Below are 8,557 nucleotides of genomic sequence, written 5' to 3'. Positions count from 1 at the left end.
CAAACTTTATACCCTCATATCTTGACATTTAGTTGTCCGTTTCTCGTGTAATAAAGTACATTCGAAACCTCCATCATTTTGTACTTAGATATTAAATCTATTTAAAATGTTATCTTCACAGTTATTGTACTACGTGATTCATACTTGATTTCGTACGTTTTATAGGATTTTCACACTATTGCCGAAAATCTTCACGACAGCGTGCTTGTCGACGCACCCGCGTGGTTCTCCTCTATAAGGAGCATCGACTGTAAGTCGAAAAACAACGGCGTATTCTCCCGGGTACACACAGCAGTTCGGAACGCTCCGAACTTTGACGCCAAACCCCCGTGACGGACCTGGACCATCTCGCTTTCCTCGATGTTCACATCGATGGAGGCTAAGGAGTCGCATATGTCCTTGATCTTCGAGGTATAGTCTACCACCGACAAATTGCGTTGTCGTAGGTTGCTCAACTCCTGTCGGAGCTAAAGCTTCCTGGTTGTGGTGCTCGCGGCGAAGATCTTCTTTAGATTTTCCCACGCACCCGTCGGCGTTTTTGCATCCCGAACGTAGCTTAATAGTTGTTCGCCCACACAAGATGCGAAACAATACAACACTCTACTCGCCAATTGTTCCCACGCCGAGAAGTCTTTGTGTGTCGAATCAGGTGCAATGTCATTTGCTCCATCGACATAGCTCTAGTAACCGTGTCCGAGTAGGTACAAGTGCATGTTGTAGGACCAAGATGCGTAGTTGGTTTTGTCGAGCTTCTCCGTCGGAAGCGAGCTAGTCATTCCTCTATCCATCGGTTTTCTTGTTCTTCTTCGTTGGTTTTTCCTTCAAGCAAAGTCGGCTGCAGAGGTTCTCAACCCTCGCGCTCTGATACCATGAAAAGAATGGCGTGCGAAAGCAATATGGGAAACCAACCAGCAGAAAACGCAGGTTTAATGGAAAGCTTAAGTTTGCACAGTACACACGGGAGAGATAGAGAGAGAGTAAAACACACGAACTTAATTCAAAAATAATACTCAATCTGTACATACATCATGCTCAGTGAGCACCTTTTATCAAGCCCTGACAATCGGGCTGACACAAGTACTGACAATACTTGAGTGCTCATAAATGAACCTCAACACTCACTCCCAAAATTATTCCTTTCCGAGGAATATCTCTCTAACGGCCTTTCAGTTTACGCACCGATACGGCCTCTCGTTACACACCAGTTTGCGTACCGGTTTACGCATCCGTTTTACGCACTGGTCCGGCCTAACCGATCGGTCCCAACCGATCCAGTCCTCGGCTTGCTTAGCCAATCCAGCCGATGTTGAGCTTGTCTCTCAACAGTCATCCACATATAAGATGATGACGATCGGACTTGCGGAATCGCTTCGTATGTAGAGGGAGTTGTCCGATTTTGACATACGGAAGCCGATTTGATGAAGATATTGCGTTATCTTCGAATGCCAAGCATGTGGTGCTTGCTTGAGGCCATAGAGAGGCTTCTTGAGTCGACATACAGCTTTTGGATGGGTGCTCGAGTTGAAGCCGGGTGGTTGGATCATGTACACCTCCTCTTCTAATTCGCCTTGTAGAAAGGCATTCTTGACGTCCATTTGATGGAGGTGCCACCCTTTCGCCGTGGCAAGCGCAATTACAGTTCGTACCGTCATCATCTTTTCCACCTGGGCAAAGGTCTCTTCGTAGTCAACTCCGTGCGTTTGTGCGTAGCCTTTCGCTACGAGTCACACTTTGTAGCAGTTGACGGAACCGCCGGCGTTGTACTTCACTTTGTAAATCCATCTACATCCGATCGCGTTTTTGTGTGGTGAGGTGGGAACGAGATCCCACGTCTCGTTCTTCCGTAGTGCCTGCATCTCCTCGTTCATTGCTTCGATCCATCGCGGGTCCTTCGCGGCTTCGGAGAAGGTTTCCGGCTCCCGTACTGTCGCTACCTTCATCATAAATGTGTAATGGTACGCCATGTAATCGTTGTAGCCGAATCGTCTTACGGGGTTCTTCTCACAGGTGGATCGGCGAAGCTTTTCATTTGCAGAGATGAGGGCTTTCTTAGCTCCGATTGGTACCTCGAAACCGCCGAACTCACTGTCGAGTGAGTGAGTCGACTCATCGTCGTCGAAGTGATCGTCTGCGTAATCTGCCATTTTCGCCTTGCCTTTGTCCATCTTCGGGCTAGGCCGTGATGTGCTTTGATCGCTCAAAGGCTCTTGTGGTCCGCTCAGTCGGGTCGTGATCGGACTTTCTTCGAACATGCGCATAAGGCGATCTTCATCCTCTATCTCTTGTTCGGCGGATTCCGGGTCCAGCGGAGTCGGAGTCGAAGTTGTGTCTGGTGCGTACTAGGATGTGGACTCGTAAAAAATGACGTCTCGACTTACTCGAGATTTTCGAGTTGAGGGGTTGTAGCACTTGTACCCCTTTTGCTCCTGTGAATATCCTACGAGGATACATTTCTCCGACTTCGGGTCAAGCTTTTGACGCTTCTCGTCGGGGATGTGCACGTACGCTATCGCGCCGAATATGCGGATGTGCGATAAGTCCGGCTTCTTTCTGAAGTATTTTTCGTGTAGAGTGACCTCGTGCACGCTGGATGTTGTGCACCGGTTCATTAGGTAGACGACCGTATTTGCAGCTTCGGCCCAATATGACTTGGGCATATGCTTCTCGTTCATCATGGCCCATGCTACTTCGAGGATGTGCCGATTTTTGCACTCGACTACCCTGTTTTGTTGCGGAGTGTGTCGGCAAGTGAATTCTCGCCGAATTCCTTCCTTTCGGAGATACGCCGTGAAATCGTTCGAGAAGTACTCCTTGCCGCCATCCGATCGAAGGCATCGTACATGTCGGCCCGTGGCTTTCTCGACTTCATTCTTGAAATTTTGGAAGTGTCCAAACACTTCGCTCTTTTGCCGCATCGGGTAGATCCAAGTGTGCCTAGAAAAGTCGTCGATGAAGAGCACGTTGTCGTAGTGTATTCCACACACTACGTGAAAACCATAAAATAATATATCCGAATTTAGATACATATAAATAAATAAATAATATATCAAAAGAATTTATCACGTGCATAGAGCAAGATTCAAACCATGCACCTCCACGTAGATAAACCCCAACTTTACCATTGTAATAACTTATCTTTAGTGTTATAAATATAGATTTAATACATATAAGACCTTTATTTACACATACCTTTATTAAAAGGTAAAAATCATGTATTCTTTAGAGTGTGAATATTTTATTTACACGTGACATTAAAAGTGACTCATGCACATCTAGCGTGCACGAGCCCTATATTTAGGAAATGACAAAACATCACATGCACATTTAGTGTGCATGGGCACTTTAGGTGAAAAAGCATGAAGCCATGCTTAGCCTCTTCCATTTTTATATAAGGAGGAGAAAAATATGTATATGGTTGTTGATTAATATAGAAGAATTGATCAATCTAATATATTCGTGGGATTCACGAATTTTGCCATCTAATTGCTCTTATAATCTAAATATTGTTTTAATTACACTAAACTCGTGGGATTCACGAGATTGCTATCTTACTTCTCTTTCCACTATTCATATCTAGCCTTAAGTTGTATTCCTCTTCCTCCTAGTCCAAAACCTCGGCGGTTCCCACCCGACTCACGCAACGATCCGGAGCCGAAGGGCTCGACAACGTAATATCGGCATCCGCCAAATGTAGCCGTCTGCGCCGGTCCCCATACGTCGGAATGGACTACGTCGAGTAGACCTTTGCTCATGTTCCGTTCTTTCGGGAATGGGTGTCGGTGTTGCTTGCCAAATTGGCACGCTTCGCATACACCTTCAATCTCCTTCTCTTTGAATGTTGGAAGTCCAATGACGACTCCTTTCGATTTCATTGCTTTGAGTTTTTGGAGATTTATATGGCCAATCCGCTTGTGCCATAACTCTATGTCGGAGTCGGCTTTCATGCCCTTTGCGAACATGGCCGATTTCATCTCGTGTGAGTCGAGAATGAACATTCAGCCCTCTCTTCATCCGCGTGCGATGAGTCGGCCCTCTTTTTCGATGAAGCAACCGCCTTGATTAAATCGAACTTGCATCCCTTGCTCTACAATTTGGCCGACGGAGACCAAATTCTTCGTAATGGTCGGTACATGCAAAACATTTTTAATGTAATTTTGCTTACCTTCTTTTCCAAACGGAACATTTCCGATGTGCCGAATCGGGTGCGTAGTGTCATCTCCGATTTCGACATAACCAGGTCGCTTCGGCTCTCGAAGTTCGAGAAACCATTCTTTATGAGATGTCATATGGTTTGAGGCTCCGGAGTCAACAAACCACACGTTGTCGTAGTGTATTTTGTACACTATGTGAAAAACTTATAAAGTACCAATTTAATAAATATGAATAAATAGTAGAAAATATTAAAATTTATATAACATGCATAGGGCATGATTCGAACCTTGCACCTCCATGTTAATAATGTAATGTCTTACCATTACACTAGCATTTCATTTGTGTTTAAAAATAGATGTTCCACATAGAAAGCTTAGTTCACCTAGGATAAACTTTAGTTAAAAGAAAACGCATGCTAAAAGAAAAAGCTACACATGCACATCTAGCGTGCATGAACGCTATAGTTGATAAAAAAAAACGCACAAGTTAGAAAAAGCATGATCACTTTAGATAAAGCATATAGTCTATCTATAGGAAAAGCATGGAGTCTATAGTTAGAAAAAAAAAAGCATGGACTCCCTCATCACTACATAAGGATGGGGAGCACAATGTAATAGGTGTGTGAAAAATATTTGGGAAATTGGATATATTTCCTAAAACACCAATTAATATAATCGTGGGATTCACGAAGTTTTATATAATCTATCTCTTTCAATCTAAATTCATATTCTTACATAATTATTGATTAATGTAATACTTGTGGGATTCGCAAGGTTTGATCTCTTTTCTATTTCTACTCTAAACTATTCTAAACTATTTCAATTTATTACTATGATTAGTACAAACTAAAACAACTCTACTTGTGGGATTCACAAGCTTCTAATAATCTATACATAATTAAAATCGCCTCAAATTCTTCCTCTTCCTAGTCCAAAACCCCAGTGGTTCCCACCCGACTCACGCAAACGATCCGGAGCCGAAAGGCACGACAACGTCCTCCGGATTGAGGGCACTAGTTGAGGTAGAGGCCGACATAGAGTTTGCTCTATGTTTCATCATGAACATTCCGCCACGGTCGGAGTTGTGTGCGTACATTCTGCCACGATCTTTGTAGTTGGAGTTGTGCCCGTACATTCCGCTATACTCTTCGTAGTCGGAATTGTGCACGTAATTCGTGAGTTGTCGGCTTGTGGAAACCGATTCACGCATCTTCCTTCGACACTCTTCTTCGTGGTGGCCGAGCTTTCAACAATATCCGCATTCGGTTGCGTTTTGACGGCTCAGGCCGGAGTGGAAGCTCCCCCTTCTTGTGAAGGTTCCTCGTTGGCTTCTGTTTTGCGGCCGAAATTGGGAGTTGTTGTCGTAGGTCGGCCCTCGTCCGCCTTGTCCTTGGCCAAATCGGCCTCTCACTCGTCCACGTCCTCTTCCTCCGTTCGAGTGCGTGTAGTGCATGTGGCCTTCCGACTCATTGCTCCTTATACGCACGTGGTTTTCTTCGACCAATAGCATTGATTGGAGCTCAAAGAAGGAGGGAGATTTCTCTCGTGTTAGAACGATAGTTCGCATCACGCCGAACCGTGGTGCGAGGCCGCTGAGGCATATTTGCACCATCTCATCATCATCAATATTTATGCTTATCGAGCCGAGCGAATTGCAAAGCTCCTTGATCTTCGAGGTGTATGTCATAATGGACATGTCCCTTTGTTGATTGTTGTTCAACTCTTGGCGGAGTTGAAGCCTTCTTGCGGTTGTGTTCGTTGCGAAAATCTTTTGTAGATTTTCCCATGCCTCCTTCGGCGTCTTGGCTTCGCGAATGTAGCCGAGCATGTGATTGTGAACACATGTCGCCAAGCAATACATCACGCGGCTTGCGGCTTTCTCCCATGTCGCACATCCAGGAGCCGTTTCGGAGGGTCAGTCTTCATGCGCTCCTTTGATGTAGCTCCAATAGCCTTGTTTGACAAGGTATTGGTGCATCTTGTACTCCCAAGATGTGAAGTTGTTTCGATCCAACTTATGGGTAGGGAGAGCGCTCCTCATTTGAGTATTCATTATGTCGATTCTTCTTCTTCTTCTTCTCTCTTCGAATGTGAGCTATGTAGCGAAGCTACGATAGCGATGAGTCGGTTCTTGGTCATCGGCGTGGAGGACAACACACGATCACGATGAGGCAAATGGGCTAGATCGAGCTACCAAATCGCTTTGATACCATGTAAAGAATCGGGTATGATTCTTGTGTAGCGGAATAGGTGTGAACTGTGTGTGTATATGAGAGAGAGAGAGAGAGAGTGAGTGAGAGAGACAAGGAACAATACACAGAGAATACGCAAGGTAAAAGTATATTAACAAAGGAGAAAGAGTCAACTTGATACAAGGTGGGAGGAGGGTGCTTTATATAGACACCCTCTCTCTTCATTAACTACAAGACTCATGGAGCATGGGGAATGTGAAAGCTCATAAGTTATGTGTCATAGAATATGATTCTATGACTCATACTAAATGCTAGAATACAAAGAGGTGACATAATGGTGACTCTTGACCGTTGGAGTGTCTATTCACTCTCAAGGTGAGTTCACACACTAGACCAAGTTGAGCTTGATTCTCAACATAACCCAACCAATCAACAAAATAATACAATTTGTTGTGCATAACTTTGGAGTCTAAAATGGTTTTCAACTCATGTTCTAGACCTTCATCAAGCTCAATAGGAGGTGGAGGAACAACACGGTTTGGAATAGAGCTCAAAGCATAAGGTTCCAAGAATCACACATGGAACATTGGATGAAGAAGCATATGAAGAGGGACATCGAGACAAAAAGCAATGTCATTTATCTAGCTAGTGATTGATTACATATGGACCAAGATTTTGATAATCCAACTTGTTGCAAGGCATGTTGATATTTACATTACGTAGAAAGATACATACACAATCTCCAACTCGAAATTTGGGTCTTTCTAATGATGAGTCAAGATGATGATGATATGCAAAATTCTTATGGGTGGCTTGAGCATGATGTAAATGACGAGAAAAAGCAACTTGGATCTCCTAAAGACGGTGTAGACAATCCTTTGCAATAGAAGTTTTCAAGATTATTGGATGCTCAAGCTTTGTCCGATGGGGATGGCCACCCGTGTTGGCAAAGAAGGGAGTAAATTTGGTAGAAGAATGAATTGAGTTATGGTAAGCAAACTCTGCAAAATGCAAATTGTCAACCTGATCGTCCTATTGATCGTTGATCAAACCCTGAACGTATTGTTCAAAGGTTTGATTGGTACGTTCGGTTTGACCATTAGTCTCTAGATGATAGATCGAAAAGAGTTTACAATCAATCTAGAGTAGTCCAAGCAAGTGTTTCCAGAATTTTGAGATGAATTGTGTGCTTCAATCACTAATGATGTCATTAGGAAGATCATGATGCCGAAATAAATACTTCATGCATAACCAAATATGTTGTCTCTCGACTATTAGTATTGTTTATGTATGGTAGAAAATGTGTCATATTAGTTAACCAATCTACAATATTAAGGATGATATCAAAACGTTTGGAAGATGGAAATTCAATAATGAAATCCAAAGATACGAACTTCCACGGACCATCAAGAACTAGTAAAGTTTGGACTAACCCATATGGTTGATACCAAGGACACTTGGACCGACAACATGCATCACAACTATAAATGTAGTCCTCAACATAATTACGAAGATGCGACCACCAAAAACATCTAGAAATTAATTCCAAAGGTTTGTGAAGTCCAAAATATCCAACCATTGGCGTGTCGTGGAATTGTGTTGTAAAATTAGGAGTCAAGAACGACCATCAAGGACATAAAGTATTGATTATTATGCCAAGTGAATTGATTATAATCTTTACGAGACTCGTAGATCTTGAACAAGAAGGAAGATCTAGAATGATATGATTCAAGACATCTTGTCCAAATTCATATGCTTCATGATCATTACAATTTTAACTAATAAGTGTTGAATCTATTGGCACCTTAAAGGCATTGATTGCCATCACCTATGAATGATCATGATCAAGAAGGACTTGTTTTTGATGGTCAAAAGCAAGTTTCCCTAAACAATGTGCAACGTAGGGACGCCGAGATAGAGCATCTCCCTTTCCTTGATATATTCTGGGCCAATACGCAATCAAAAATCATAGTGCATAAGAAATTGTGCCCAATGAGCCTATCAACAACTCAAGACTCGAGGATTTTGGAAATATGTTAGGTTCTTGTGATTATCATAGACAATGATTTGATGGGGAGAACTTTCCAAGTAATGGTGCCAATGCTCAAAAGAGTCCATGATAGCCAAAAGCTCCTTGTTGTGAATCTCCTAATGAATTTCTGTAGCTTTCAAATTTTCATGAATGAAAAACAACTAGATGTAAGTGCACCTGTC

The sequence above is a fragment of the Azolla caroliniana genome, unplaced genomic scaffold, assembly GCF_043228905.1.
Source record: "Azolla caroliniana isolate FFs.n. ecotype wild unplaced genomic scaffold, voAzoCaro1.0.p SCAF_6, whole genome shotgun sequence".
In the NCBI taxonomy this organism is placed as follows: domain Eukaryota; kingdom Viridiplantae; phylum Streptophyta; class Polypodiopsida; order Salviniales; family Salviniaceae; genus Azolla; species Azolla caroliniana.
The sequence above is the reverse complement of the archived record's forward strand: the minus strand, read 5'-3'. Positions refer to the sequence as shown.